Below are 14727 nucleotides of genomic sequence, written 5' to 3' on the forward strand. Positions count from 1 at the left end.
CTTTGCTCATCAAACATGTCTCACATGTTTAATATAAAATATGAAAATTCAATTTAGATTAACAACGAGAATGAGCTGTCTCACGAGGTCATCAATTCCAAGATGAATTTCTACCATGCGTTCGTACAACGCACAATGACTTGTCACAAAAACGTGGTTACATAATATCCGTTTATTCTGAAGTCATTGTCCAATCTCAACCGTCCTTTGCATTATATATTCCGATTAGTGATTACCAACGAGTTGACTGAAAGATCCTCGAGTTTATTCCAAGCAAGAGCGCCTGGCAAGTTCCCTGGCCTTCTTCGAACGCCTCTTGTTCTCATGGGCGCCTCCCTTTTTTGGTCTCTCCATTGCAGATCTCTTTCTCGAGGCTTCCCTTCCTTGCTTTTTGTTCTAGAATTCGACAAGATCGCCTTGGGAGCTACTCACCGATGGCCGCCTCGAGAGTCTGAAAGGATTGAATCTTTAGAAATTCTTATTTGACCGTCGCTAGATCGAGGGTCTTCGTTCTGAGAGATCTACTTGAAGGTTTGGATGCGAATTTCACCCTCTGCTAGTGATGGTTATTTTTATTTTGGCATCGCTTCGTAATTAATAAAGATCTCTTTTTGGCCTTTTATTTTTATTTCTAGATCTTTCAAATAACCGCTTCGTTTTTGCGGGATCTGCTGCCGTATCAATTATAGGGTTTGTTCATTGATTGATTTTCCTTGACTGAAATCTCTCTCCTATGGAATGTTTCGTTGCGGGGATTTAATTTAATTTTATTTTGTGGCAGGCATGGCGTTGAAACTGCCTTTGAACCGGGACTCCGGAGCCAATTCACAGGTTCGCAGTCTCAGAGTTAGTGATTTCACGGGAAGGCTTACTGGTCCACGCGTAGGTGCTGTATCTATTAATGATCTCAGAGTTCATGATTGCTGGAGATGTTGTTGTTAAGATCAATTGTGGCAGGTCGTTCCATGTATCTTGTTGATGTAAATGGATGTATAGGACGGAAAGGCCCGAGTCTGAGTGTGGCTTATGAGTCCTGATCCATCTTTGTCATCCGACCTTTGCCATGACAGGTGCGCTTGCATGGCAGGTCACAAAAAAGCATAATAAAAAAAGTTATACGTTTTTTGGTTTCAGGGGGAGATCGCACGGGAGTTTGCCCGGGATCTCCCCACCGGTGTGTGCCGTTTCCCTGTGCTGCTTTTTCTGTGTTCATTTATATTTTCGCTTGCGACGCCCATGGTTGCCTACCAGAAGCAAAGGGTAAGCTGAACTACACCAGCAACGTTACAACTCATACACTAGCAATTCACATGGATTTTGAGGTATACTCTTTATATCATATTTTCCCTTTGTTGCATTTGAGACGTATGGGCCACTCAATATATTAAATTCATTCAACAACATATTTTAAAAGTACAGACAAACTATAGGTCCATTCCCATATAACTATTCTTGTTGCTCAATAAAATTTGAAAAATAGAAAAGATAAATCTTAATGATTGTCTGTTGGAAATCTTGTCGTTGGCGTTCGTCAAATCAACTTTGTGCTTCAATGATAAAGTTTTGTGTTTTGTTATATGCAAAGGATCGCTACAATTTTTGCCCAAATAGGACGGAACAAAGTAGTTCAGTTGTATGCTGTAGGTGTTGATCCTTTGGTACCCGATGCCTCAAGTATGATAAGGGAATCATTAAAAGTATATGTTCATTATCAATGGACTTCAGGTATTTCAGTGGCTGCAATTACTTTTAAGTTCTAGGAATAGTTCACTACTTGCATATCTCAAGATGCCATAGTTTCTTGATGGCATCTCAACTCTGTTTCTAATTAAGGGTTCAATGGCTGCAATTCCTGTGAGTTCTAGAAAAATATTCAGTTATAATGTTGCAATGTTTCCCTCGTAATTCTTGGTTTTGGTTTGGCCAACGATTATCTATCGCTTGTGCTCTTTGTAGCGAATATGAAATTGGAGCCTGTAAGGCAATCATGTATGTCTTGGAATCAAATGGTTTGTATATCAGTATATCTTAGAGGCAAATGGTTGCTTGATTTCATCTATTGTATTAGCAGTTTTTGATCTTTCATGAGGATGACTATGTAAATGTGTATTTATATTTCGCTTTGAGATCAACAATTGTATTTGTATGGAGTCCTTTTTGGTCATTTGAAGTGCTTGTGGCGAGCCTATGTTCTCCTGTCTTATTGATATTTCGACCCCTAGCTGATGGTGTGGAAAGGTGTCATGCATCATTGAAGTTATTGGTATCAAACAGGACTCGTGAAAGTTACAGTTGGCAGTTTAGCTTGTTCCATGTATTGTGAAAGTTTAGTTTTATTTTTTGCTCTGTTGTTACAGTTTAGCTTGTTCCATCTCTTGCCTTTCTTATACCGTGTTTGAATGAATATTCTTTGACCAAGCAAAGCATAGTACAAGTCCGAGGCTGGAAAACTTGCCTAGGAAAAATGTTGATTTCCCGACTGAACTCATGTCAATCTACCAACGACTGCCAGCCATTTGATTCATTGGTTAAAGGAAATGGTATGGTCCTGTTGTTTTTTTTTTTTTTTTTTTTTAATGAAATGGTAACTGTCTTACGATTATCGTACAAGTTATTTTATATAAAATACTCGATTGGAGGTTCGAAAGAGGGACCGAAGAGCTTTCAACTTTGGTCTTTTGATCCGAGAATATCTTCCAAGGTGCAAGGGAAATGGCCAGAGGTACAAGCTGGGCGTCGATGGGAGGGGATTGACAAGAACTCGGCTTTCGGTACGTGAGATGGATGCTGTACACTGGATGGATCACGAAGTAAACACCGAAAACAGAGATGCATGACGGCTGGAATCTGGTAAAAATTTTAATTTCTTTTTCTTACGAAAGAATTACATCACTCATTGACAACCTATTCGGGAGGATGAACTAACGGTATACGTACAATTCTTTTTGAAAATTTTATACAGATATGAGGTTATTTATAGGTTAATGATATTTTATACATTTTTATTATTGTTTTATTACTCAAATCTCTTTCCTTTTTTTTTTTTTTTTTTTTTTTTTTTTTTTTTTTTTTTTTTTTTTACTCTTTTAAAAAATTTCAGAACATAAACTTCTCATATAATTTTATAAAAATTGAACTCCTGCTTTGAGTTTCAAGAACTCTGTCAGAGAGAAAGAGACGCCTTTATTATATTGGTTGATTGATTTTTTTTTTTATATATTATACAAAAATGTCATGAGATTTTTAATTTAGATTTAAAGAGTAAAAAGGAAAAAAAAAACTGTATGGTAAAACAGTAATAAAAAAAGTGTAAATGAGTCATTCATTTATATAAAATGATGATATTTTTATAAATTATTTTATAAAGTATCTCTTATTTAAAATATAATTATATAAAAATTGTAAAAAATAATTTTTAAGTGTATCATTTTCCAGCTAAGCTTTTCTTTTTAAGGAAATGGTAATGTTACATATAGAATTTTTTTAAAAAGAGTAAAGTTTATTATTAAAAAATTAATTTTTTTAAGTGAATATGTATTTATTTTAAAAAAATTATATTAGGTTTATACACTTCACGATTATAAATATTTTTTTTTTTTCAAAATTATCATTCCCTTTGCCTCCAAGTGCAATGTGTAGTGTTTTTTTTTTTTTTTTTTTTATTGTTAAAAAAAAAAAATGATAGTTTACCTCTCAAAGTCTCTATTTTGTCTCTAGTGTAAAAGTGTGTTTTATTCCTAAGAAAATGCTACGTAAACTGATAAAAGTGACCATTTGATTAGTTAAAAAAAAAAAAAAAAGGAGGAAAAGTATATTTGTATTAAATTGATCAAATTTTATATTATCATTATTCTTATTGTAATTTAAAAAAAAAAAAATTGCACCGGCTGTCATTGCAGAGTAGCATCATTACCGCTTAAAAAGATGTCGTATTAGGGGCAAAAGGTAAATTTTTAGAAAACATACTAGGTTTGATTGGCCACTGTTCTTCTATCCTAATTCCCCTGTGTGGTAAAATATTTATTGGTTTAAGATTGAATGAGCACCTACGAGTTAAAGGGAAATACTCTAGCTACAAAGAGATTATATAAAAGTAATTTTACAAATTAACGTAGTATGATGTGGTTCATCAGATAATAAAATTATTTTTATTGTAAAGTAGATCTAATGGAGTAGAAAAAGTCACGTCAGTTTGTGAAATTATTTTTATGTAATTTTTTTGTGGATGTAACACTCGGCCCAGTCAAATATCCTCCAGATCAAGAGGAATTCTTTTTGGGCTGTCTTCTCATAAATGATAAATCTTCAAAATGCTGAAAAATATTCGTGAGATCTGCAAGCTCGAATTGGTAGAGTGCTCGAGCCCGGGGGCTTGAGAGGATGGTGGTTCAAGTCCACCCGGATCTGAATGCTTTCTCCTAGTTTGGTTTTACATGCCTTTTCATTCAATCTTATTTTATATCATTTTATCTCAACATTTAAACATCATTTATATACAAATACTTCATCATCTCACAAATTACATACTATATTTATTTTTATTTATTTATTTTGGCTTTATTCATGTTAAATTAATTGAGTTTTTCTATTCATCGTTAATAAACTACATACTTGATAAGGGAAAAAAATAAAAAGATAAAAAATCATGTATAGTGTGTGTTTAGAGATGATGAATATAATTTTTCTTAATAATACCGTTTTCATAAGTGAGCTATTTTTGAGGGTGTGTATGGACCCAATGTGGTAGTGATAGAAGCTCTTTGTGGGAGGAATTAACGGGTTTGTATTCTTTATGGCATTTACCTTGGATTTTTGATGGTGATTTCAACATTGTTGGGTTCCTAGTGACTATAATTGGTCCAACAGTCGAGGGTGGTCAAGGTTGGATGTATTTCTAGTCTCTTCTTCGTGGGAGACGCACTTTTCGAATATATGTCAGAAAAGGTTGTCACAGGTATGTTCCAATCATTTTTCAATTTTTCTTGATGGTGGTGGCATTCATGGGGTAGGCGTTCTTTCAAATTTGAGAATATTTAGTTGGAAGTTAAAGGATTTGTGGAGAAATTAAGGGTTTGGTGGGAAGCTTATTTCTTTTGATGGAACTCCTAGTTTCATAGTGGCAGGCAAACTTAAAGTTCTAAAAGCTGATTTAAAGAAGTGGAATGAATAAATATTTTGATACTCAAAAATGTGGTAAAATATTATTTGGGATGAGTCGCAAGCATCAGAGAAAGGGGATGTTAATGAGGATTCTTTGTTAAGGACAAATGTGGTGGTGATCGAAATTGAGAAAGTTTTGTTAATGGAAGAAATATCTTGGAGGTAAAAATCAAGGACGCTTTGGTTGAAGGAGGGGATAAATGCACTAAGTTCTTTCACAAGGTAGCTAATTTTCATAGGCGCAACAATACTATTGAAGACCTCCATTCAGGCTTAAATGTGTTACATTCTCTTGAAGAGATCCAAGATCATATAGTACAGTACTACAAGGATCTCCTAGCTGAAAAAGTAGAATGACGCCCCAAACTTGACGGTTTAATTTTTTATCAGTTGGATTCGGATGTAGCAAGTTGGTTGGAGAGGCTGATTGTTGAAGAGAATGTGCATTTAGTGGTGAGAGGTATGTGCAAAGATAAAGCGTTTTTCTATGGCTTTCTTTCAAGAGTGAAGGAGAAAGTGATGCAATTTTTTCATGTTTTTCATTCTAATCTTAAGTTTGAAAAGTCATTAAACGTAATTTTCATTGCTCTTATTCCAAAGATAGTTGGTGACCATGATTTGAAAGACTTTCGGCCTATTAGCTTAATAGGTGGCATCGACAAAATCATATCAAAGGTGTTAGCTAATCGTATGAGTTTGATGATGGATAAATTCATTTTCAAACCTTAAAATGCTTTCGTTCAGAATTAGCAAATTTTGGACTTAGTTTTGATAACAAATGAGTGTATGGACAACCGGTTAAGAGAAGACATTTAGGAGGGTCCTTTGCAAGCTAGACATGGAAAATATTTATGATCATGTGTATTGGAACTTCCTATTTTGTATGCTAAGGAGATGTGGCTTTGGGGACAAGTGGTGCGAATAGATCAAACATTGTGTTTCGAACGCTCGGTTTTCGATTTTAGTCAACGGAAAATCTTGTGATTTTTTTCAGACTTCAAGGACTTTGCGACAAGGGATCCACTATCACATTTCCTCTTTGTTTTAGTAATTGAGCCATTGAGTTGCATGAAGGAGGCTGCCGTCGGGGGGATTTCTTGCTGTTTTTTCGGTGGGCAACAATAATAATGGTGTCAGTTCTATTTCTCACTTACTATTCACGAATGATACGCTCATCTTTTGTGATGTTGTTACCGACCAAATTCAAGCTCTAAATAGACTTTTGTATTAGTTTTTTTTATCTGTAGGAGTGTCCTTTTATTCTAAATGGACATAAATGTTTGGTTGTTTTTATTTCACAAATGTATTTATGCGGAAGTTGGCATTGTTTTAGGCATGTTACTAGCATTCTTTATTTCTTTCATATACTGAAAGAAAAATTCTATTTATAAGTCGGTGTGGATAACACATACAGTGTTTACATGACATAATTTGATTTGGAAGAAAAATTTTAAACTTCGAATCTTACACAACTGCATGAGAATAAAAGAATAACTTGCATAAGAAAATTTGTTTTCAATGTTGAATTCTGTCATGGTTACTTTTAATGTTAGTTTTTTGCTATTTCATTATGATCATTAGTATAATCTGTATAATAAGTGAGGAAACAAAATATATTTGAGATGGATAAATAATTTATATAAGATGTTTAGGAGTAAATTAGGATATCATATTCTTAATATTTTTATGTGAACTCCAAGATAGGGGTGTGCAAAATTTTGAAAATTTGGACTCCGTCCGACTTCTGCTCCGACTCCGACTCCTACTTCTTCGGAGTCATCGGAATTCAAAGTAGCTCCGAATATCTATTCGGAGTCGGAGTCGGAGCTCCAAGAAGCTCCGATTCCGACTCCGAAATTTTTTTTACTGTACACTTGCGTTCGAGCGAGGTGTCGAGCGCAAGTCGAGCACACGTTGTATTGAACATTAGCTCGAGCGACATGTTGAGCGGAAGTCGAGCAATGTCGAGCGGAAGTCGAGCGAACCTCTCTGGAAGAGTTCTGCTTGAGCGACATGTCGAGCGGAAGTCGAGCAAACCTCTTCCAGAGAGGTTTGCTCGAGCGACATGTCGAGCGGAAATCGAGCGAACATCTCTGAAAGAGTTTCGCTCGAGCGCCACGTCGAGCTCCGATCTTATGTCGGAGCTCCTATAATCGGAGTCGGACTTCGACTCCAATTCGGAGTCGGAGTCGGAGCTCCAATTTGGCTCCGACTCTTGTCGGAGTCGGAGGTCGAAAACGAGCACTCCGACTCCGTCGGAGTCGGAGCCCAGCCCTACTCCAAGGGGTTAGTTCAAGTGGTGAAAGCCTTAGTTTTGGATATCACTTTCTTTAAGGTCCAAAGTTCAACATTTCATGGGTGTAAACAATCATTTGGGATTATATCTCCTGGTGAAAAGTCACCAATTTAATCAGTTTTGTGTAAGGAAACTTTTGAGGGTGCGGTGTATGGGACCGAGATTTATTCTGCAGGAGTGGGTTTGAAGGGTCCTGCCTTGGAAATGTTTCCCGACTTAAAAAAAAAAAAAAAATTTATCTAATTATAGTCATTCTTAAGAATCGGTTTTATCACATTTTTAGGTTTTAAATATCACAGTTTTGAAATTGTAGATGTTGAAATAAATATTAGATTTCTAATCAAACACTCTCATGCGTTAAAATATGGGATTTCTTATCTTACTCTTTAATTAGCCTTGATCCGATTTATTTTTGTTCAAAAATTAAAGAGGGAGACCGATAAAATTCTTTTATTATTATCATTAATCAATATTGTAAAATTTGAAAATTATGGCATCTATCTTCAAGTATTCTTTTTCTAACAAGTATTCCTTTGCTCACCACTTTGAAATATTTTGGTAAGAGGAGAAAATTGAAATAGCAAAGGGCCTTTCACATCAATGTTGGCAAACTTGATCTAAAAAGAAAAATAGAACAATTATTTATTCGAATTGTACATTTAATAATCATCTATTGCAACAATAATAATAATAAAAATATGTTAACCAACCAAAAAATAGAAAACCTAACTTTTATAGACCAAATAATCAAAACAAAGTTGAATTAACACTAATTGTCTCTTTTGGGATTGTGGTAAGAATTATAGCTTATAGCTTTAACGTTTATAACTTATAACTTATTATAACTTTAATGCTTATAGCTTATAACTTAAATAATAAATTCTACTTTTGAAAATTCATTTACTATTTGGTAATCATATGTTTAAAACACTTTTAAACATGTTATGTTTATTTAGAAACAAATTAAAAAAGCATTTTATGAGATAGAAATGACGATTATTTGAATTTTTAAAGATTATGACCATATTCTTAAAAGTTTAAAAGTTTTAATTATTTAAAAGTTATATGAGTATTTTCATCCATTGATAGTCTTTTTAAAATTCAAATTACGTTCTGCATTATCTAGAAAAACACGTTTAAGGAAAAACATCAAATGATTTTTTTTTTCAAACGTATTTTTTAACTTATTTGAGATTAAACATACTTTAACATATAATACTCAAATAACTGAATTTTTCTATTAAATAGCTTTTAAGGTTATTTAAACAATTTTGAAGACTCCTACCACAACTCCAAAGAGGCCCTAAAAGGTTTTAATGTAACACCATCCAAAAAAGTGATATTAATATTGGATAGTTGCGTAGATTTATTGCAGCTTCATCTAGTGCAGTCTAGTAGGAATCCAGTTTTACGTGGGAAAACTTTTGAGGGTGCGGTGTATGAAATCGAGATTTACTCTGCAGGGATTGGTTCGCAAGGTTATGCCTTGGAGAGGTTTCCCGACTTAAAAAAAAATAGAATTTTATTCAATAATAGTCATTCTTAAGAATAGATTTCATCACATTTTCAGGTTTTAAATATCACAATTTTGAAATTGTAGATGTTGAAATAAATATTGGATTTCTAATCAAACACTCCCATGCATCGAAATATGGGATTTCTTATCTTACTCTTTAATTAGCCTTGATCCGATATATTTTTGTTCAAAAATTAAAGAGAGAGACCGATAAAATTACTTAATTGCGATCTTTTATTTTTATCATTAATCAATATTGTAAAAATTGAAAATTATGGCATCTATCTTCAAGTATTCTTTTTCTAATTAGTATTCCTTTGCTCACCACTTTGAAGTTTTTTTTGTCAAGAGCAGAGAATTGAAATAGCAAAGAGCCTTTCACATTAATGTTGGCAAACTTGATCTAAGAAGAAAAAAAAGAACAATTATTTATTCGAATTGTACATTTAATAATCATCTATTGCAACAATAATAATAATAAAAATATCTTAACCAACCTAAAAATAGAAAACCCAACTTTTATAAACCAAATAATCAAAACAAAGTTGAATTAGTACCAAGTGGCTTGTTTGTGATTGTGGTGAGACATATAGCTTATAGCTTATTATAGCTTTATAGCTTATAGTTTATAACTTAAATAATAAGTTCTAATAGTAAAAATTCATTTACTATTTGGTAACCATATGTTTCAAACACTTTTAAACATGTTACATTTATTTGTAAACAAATTAAAAAAGTATTTTATGAGGTAGAAATGACGATTATTTAAATTTTTAAAGATTATGATCATATTTTTGAAAGTTTGAAAGTTTTAATTATTTAAAAATTATATGAGTATTTTCGTTCATTAATAGTCTTTTTAAAATTCAAATTATGTTCCTAGAAAAATACATTTGAGAAAAAATATCAAAATGATGTTTTTAACTCATTTGAGATTAAAAATATTTTAATATATAACACTCAAACAATTTAATTTTTCTATTAATGAGCTTTTAAAGTCATTTAAATACTTTTTAAAACTCTACCACAACTCCAAAGAAGCCTTAAAAGGTTTTAATGTAACACCATCCAAAAGAGTGATATTAATATTGGTTTTAATGTAATACCATCCAAAAAAGTGATATTAATATTGGATAGTTGGGTTTATTTATTGCAGCTCCATCTAGTGCAGTGGGGATCCAATTAAATTAATAGTGGGGTGCAATCTGGATTATGGCAGCTCCAGGCTCCATCTAGTGCCTCAACTATTTGTACTTTGATTATATGCTACTGGTTATATTCTAATTTGACTTTTTTTATGGAACTGTATTGATGTGATTTTATTAAAATTAAGTTAATTTTATTTTTTTAAATCAACAAATTCATATGTTAGTAGATTATTTCACATCAAAATAATATAATATGAGTGAGATCGTCATGTAATACATAAAACTATTATTTTCTATAACTTTTAAGTCACTCTTTTTTTTTTTAGAAGGAGTGTGTCAGACTTATTCACTTAAAATTATATCTAGCATTACTCTTTATAAAAAATAATAACACAAAAGTTTGCCCCACCATCTTGATATTGCACCTGAAATACATGAGTTGATAACACGATCTTAAAAAGTGGATGGTGTTTCATGTTAAATTATGTTATTTATCGGTATAGTGTATAACATTATATTTATTGCGAGATTGATTATATTTATAAAAAAAAATATTAAAAATATCGATTTTTCTTATGTAAGTTGGCGTAACATACTTTTGTATAATTAATGTATTTGATGTGTGAATAAAAATACTTATAAATAAATTTATTCTTTCATGTTCATAGGTGTGGTTGGGTTTAATTGCATTCATATCAACTAATCTCAAACTAATTATTGATGAGACTTACTATTTTTTTAATTTTTTATAAAAGATTTTATACATTTAAATACATATTTTAATATATTTATATTTAAATACATCTAAATAAAATTTATAAAATACTATTATTTAGGAATAAACTAGATCAATCATCTCCTCATCCAAAAGGTAGCCTAAAGTTGGTGGGTGTGGACCAACACTGTACAGATATGGTCCAATACGAGATGCTGTTGGTCGTTGGATGTTTCGGAGATGCAAGTTGATGTTGACCATGATACATAACGTTCATATTGGTGGTCCCGTTTGCAGAGGCGACCTTCAACTTCCTAGAATTTACAAAGAGTCCATGGTGATGTTGCTTTTGCTTTTCAGGTCGTTTGGGAGAGGATCCGGATCGCCTGATGGAGCCCCCACTCTAATTGCCACGTGAAATTCCTAAGTACCCCACAACACATTGAGTTATTCTGGCCGGTCACCAGTCAGGCTGTTGATCTCCAAATAACAGCCCTCCAATGAGTGAGTGCCATATAAGATTCTCACTTTAACTATCATGTGCCCACACTACAGAAGATCACACACTGTGACCCATCCCTCGCATAGAACACACACAAGGAACGCGACCCTCTCTGCCACTCTCTCCGCCCCCTCTCTTCGTCGTTGCTTTCATTGTTCTGGCCCCTCTCATGATTCTTGCACCGAAAATCAAGATTTTCTCAAAAAATAGAGAAATATCAATGATTAATGTCCAAAATTGGTTCATTATTATCGCTAACGAAAAAAATTAATGGGTTAATGGAGTAAACTTGAAATACAACCAATTTGTCACAAAGATCAAAACTTTACATTCCTATTATTTTTCCTCGATTCTTTATCGGTAAACAAGCAAAGGAAAATAGGAAGAAAAAATTATTGTATGATATATTAGTTATAATTGTACAGGATTTGGCGAGCTTGAAGGAATTGACAGATTTATCGAAGAGATCAGCGACGTCTTCATATTTGGAACCGAACAAACCCCAGCCGTTGAGCTTTTTTTCTACTTTTTTCTAGCACTCCTCTTCTCTCGCAATCTGATCCCCCATTTGAAAATACTGAGATTTTTATCTCAAGTTGTGAGAGAAAAGATCAAAGCGGGAGAGAATTATGCAATGGAAAAAATGTTGCCATCAAGGTCAAGTTTGATTGCAACGAGAAAGGGAGTGCCTTTTGGCTTTTGTAATCTTGGGTTCGGTTGGGTTTGGAATACTAGAAGAGTCTGTATGTGGGCATCAAAGATGGTGGGTGAAGGCGAAGTTACTGAAGGGTGACGGAGTGGTAGTGGGCGACAGTGGCAAGAGAAGAGTGAGGTGATGGGGTTGAGGTCAAGGAACGCGGAGAATGATTGGGGCTTACGGGTTTTGGTTCTACATAATTCATATTCAAGTGTGATGCACCTCTTTTGGTTTATGTGAGAATATGTGACGTGGCAAAATGCTATTGGTGTCTGTTAAGGCCTCATCAATAGCCCGATCAGTTCAAATCGGAATTGCAACACATTAGGCTTCTCATTGCTTTCTCTTGGGGCTACTACGACTTATTTCTATTCTCAAATTAAAATACATATTCCACATAATTTAAATGTTAAGATTTAATTTGTAAGATTTAAATTTTAAAATTTATCTTCTAAATTAAATTATATTATGTAAATATTGTATTAGTGTGTTTTATAAACCGATTTGAGAATAAGATTTTTCTATATGTGATTTTAAATTAATTTTATAAAAAAGAAATGGACACGGCTTAGTGTATAGGTTATATAGATTAGTGATGGACAAAAGATCAGTTTGATCTAACTTACTATTATAGTGGGTTAAAGTTCAATTAAAAAATAAAATATAATTTGATTTAGAAAACTACAAAAACTAATGTTAGATTTAAACCTAAACTATAAACTTGATTTCCTTGATTCAATCATAGAAAACAACTCTCTCTCTAAAAAGAAAAAAAAAATCATAGAAAAAATTATTTATTATTTTTTTATGGAGTTATTTGATTGATATTTTCATTGGATCGTATGCCAACAATAGAGTACATGTACGACTTCTCACATAACACGGCAAGACGTGTTGAATATTGAAACACCAAGAGAAAAAACCTCCCAAGGATTATTGTTGAATCTATTAACGACTAATTACCTAACATTCTTTTCATATAAATTCATACATACACACATTCATTTATATTTCTTTAGATTAATCTAATGCTACTAAATAATAGCAGTGTTATTAAAAAAAATGTTGTCGTTCATCTTGAATTATGTTGATATCAAATCATGATGCATATTTTAAGGCTCAATTTAGATACAGAAACAGTTTCATCTCATCTTATCTCATTATTATAATTTTCTTAAATTTTCATATAAAATATAATAAACCGTTCTAATTTTTTAAATCTCAAAACAATAATAATATTAAAAAATAATATTTTAATAATATTTTATTTAATTTTTAACTTTTATATAAAATTATCTCATTTTATCTTATTATTCAAACATGCCTAAGTGATTTTTTGTAAGGATTAGCTTTGAAACCACTTAAATTATTAGGGTTAAATGCAAACGAATTATTATTATTTTTTAAATCGAAGTTATAATTTTTAAAATTTTACAATATTAATATTTAATAATAATAAAATTCAAAATGATTGCCACGTATATTACTAACACCCTATGTCACTCTTAGATTGATTGACACATGCATCAATATGTCATGTCAACAATTCAATTAAAATGTTTTAAAAAATACTAATGTCACGTGAGTATCAAATGTCACTTTGCACTCTTCCCAATGGTTTTATAAATAGAAATTGACGAAAATACTTTTTAATTCTAAAGATTAGCTATTATGAAAGTTGAAAACGGTAGTTCTAGCTTTTATAAACATGAAAACTCATATACTAATTTTTCATTTATTCCTAAATTATACCTCATCAATTATTGTGATGGAAAATGATGAAATTTAAAATGAATCATTGCCATGGAAGACAATGAAATTAGAACGAAGATTATTATTACTCCAGAAAAAAGGATTGCAAGCATGTATATATATATTTGATGTATTTATCATTTTTAATTAAGAAAATATTTTAACCATAAATGGATTATAAAAAAAATAAATTTATAAATTAATGTGGCTTGATGTAGTATGTCAGATTGTAAGATTATTTTTATTATTAAGTAGATTTAACTTATTTCATGAACTCATGTTAATTTATGAGTTTATTTTATATAATTTTTTTATATTTATAACAGTTTTTTTTTTTAAATATGATTGGTTAAACTAGTGTGAAATCAGGTACCAATGGAGTCCATAGTTCATACCAACTCATTTTGAAGTCTAAACACGGAGACGTGAATTCCCACGCATAATAAAAATTATAAATTAAACGTAAGATAAATGGGGTCTACCATTGGCCCATTAGAGTTTTCTATATCAAATCTCCACAATGCAAATGAGTTTATTGAGCAAAACTCAAGCTCTTTGGGTCGCCTCAAAGCGCGGTTAGTCGCAAAAGATTTAATTGAGTAGATAGTTTCGACTTCTCAGACACATTCTCTCTGGTCATTAAATCAGAAGTATTCAATTTGTACTCACTGTAGCCGTTATTAAAGACTAAGAAATTCAGCAACTTGACGTAGAAAATACATTCCTCTATGACCACCTCTCTACCCCAGTATATGTGTAACAGCCTCTGGGATACACTAACCAAAATCATCCGATCCATGTTTGCAAACTTTCTTGGACATTATAGGGCCTCAAACAACTCATTTTGAAGTCTAAACACGGAGACGTGAATTCCCACGCACACTAAAAATTATAAATTAAACGTAAGATAAACGGGGACTGCCATTGGCCCATTAGAGTTT

At 32.2% G+C, this 14727-nt stretch overlaps 2 long non-coding RNA genes across 3 annotated transcripts; both read left to right on the plus strand.

Annotated features, from left to right (window-relative positions):
- The first annotated feature begins 209 nt into the window (after nucleotides 1-209).
- LOC121246270 lies at nucleotides 210-2024 on the plus strand. 2 transcript variants are annotated; one of them, XR_005937093.1, is made up of 3 exons: nucleotides 230-531; nucleotides 636-690; nucleotides 782-2024. It is a non-coding gene; the product is annotated as an uncharacterized LOC121246270 (long non-coding RNA). The 2 variants fall into 2 exon arrangements; XR_005937092.1 differs by lacking the exon at nucleotides 636-690 and having other exon boundaries at nucleotides 210-531.
- Nucleotides 2025-2394: 370 nt separating this feature from the next.
- Nucleotides 2395-6492, plus strand: LOC121246271. Its single transcript, XR_005937094.1, has 2 exons — nucleotides 2395-2850; nucleotides 6155-6492. It is a non-coding gene; the product is annotated as an uncharacterized LOC121246271 (long non-coding RNA).
- Nucleotides 6493-14727: the final 8235 nt, after the last annotated feature.

This window comes from Juglans microcarpa x Juglans regia, chromosome 1S, assembly GCF_004785595.1.
Source record: "Juglans microcarpa x Juglans regia isolate MS1-56 chromosome 1S, Jm3101_v1.0, whole genome shotgun sequence".
Classification (NCBI taxonomy): domain Eukaryota; kingdom Viridiplantae; phylum Streptophyta; class Magnoliopsida; order Fagales; family Juglandaceae; genus Juglans; species Juglans microcarpa x Juglans regia.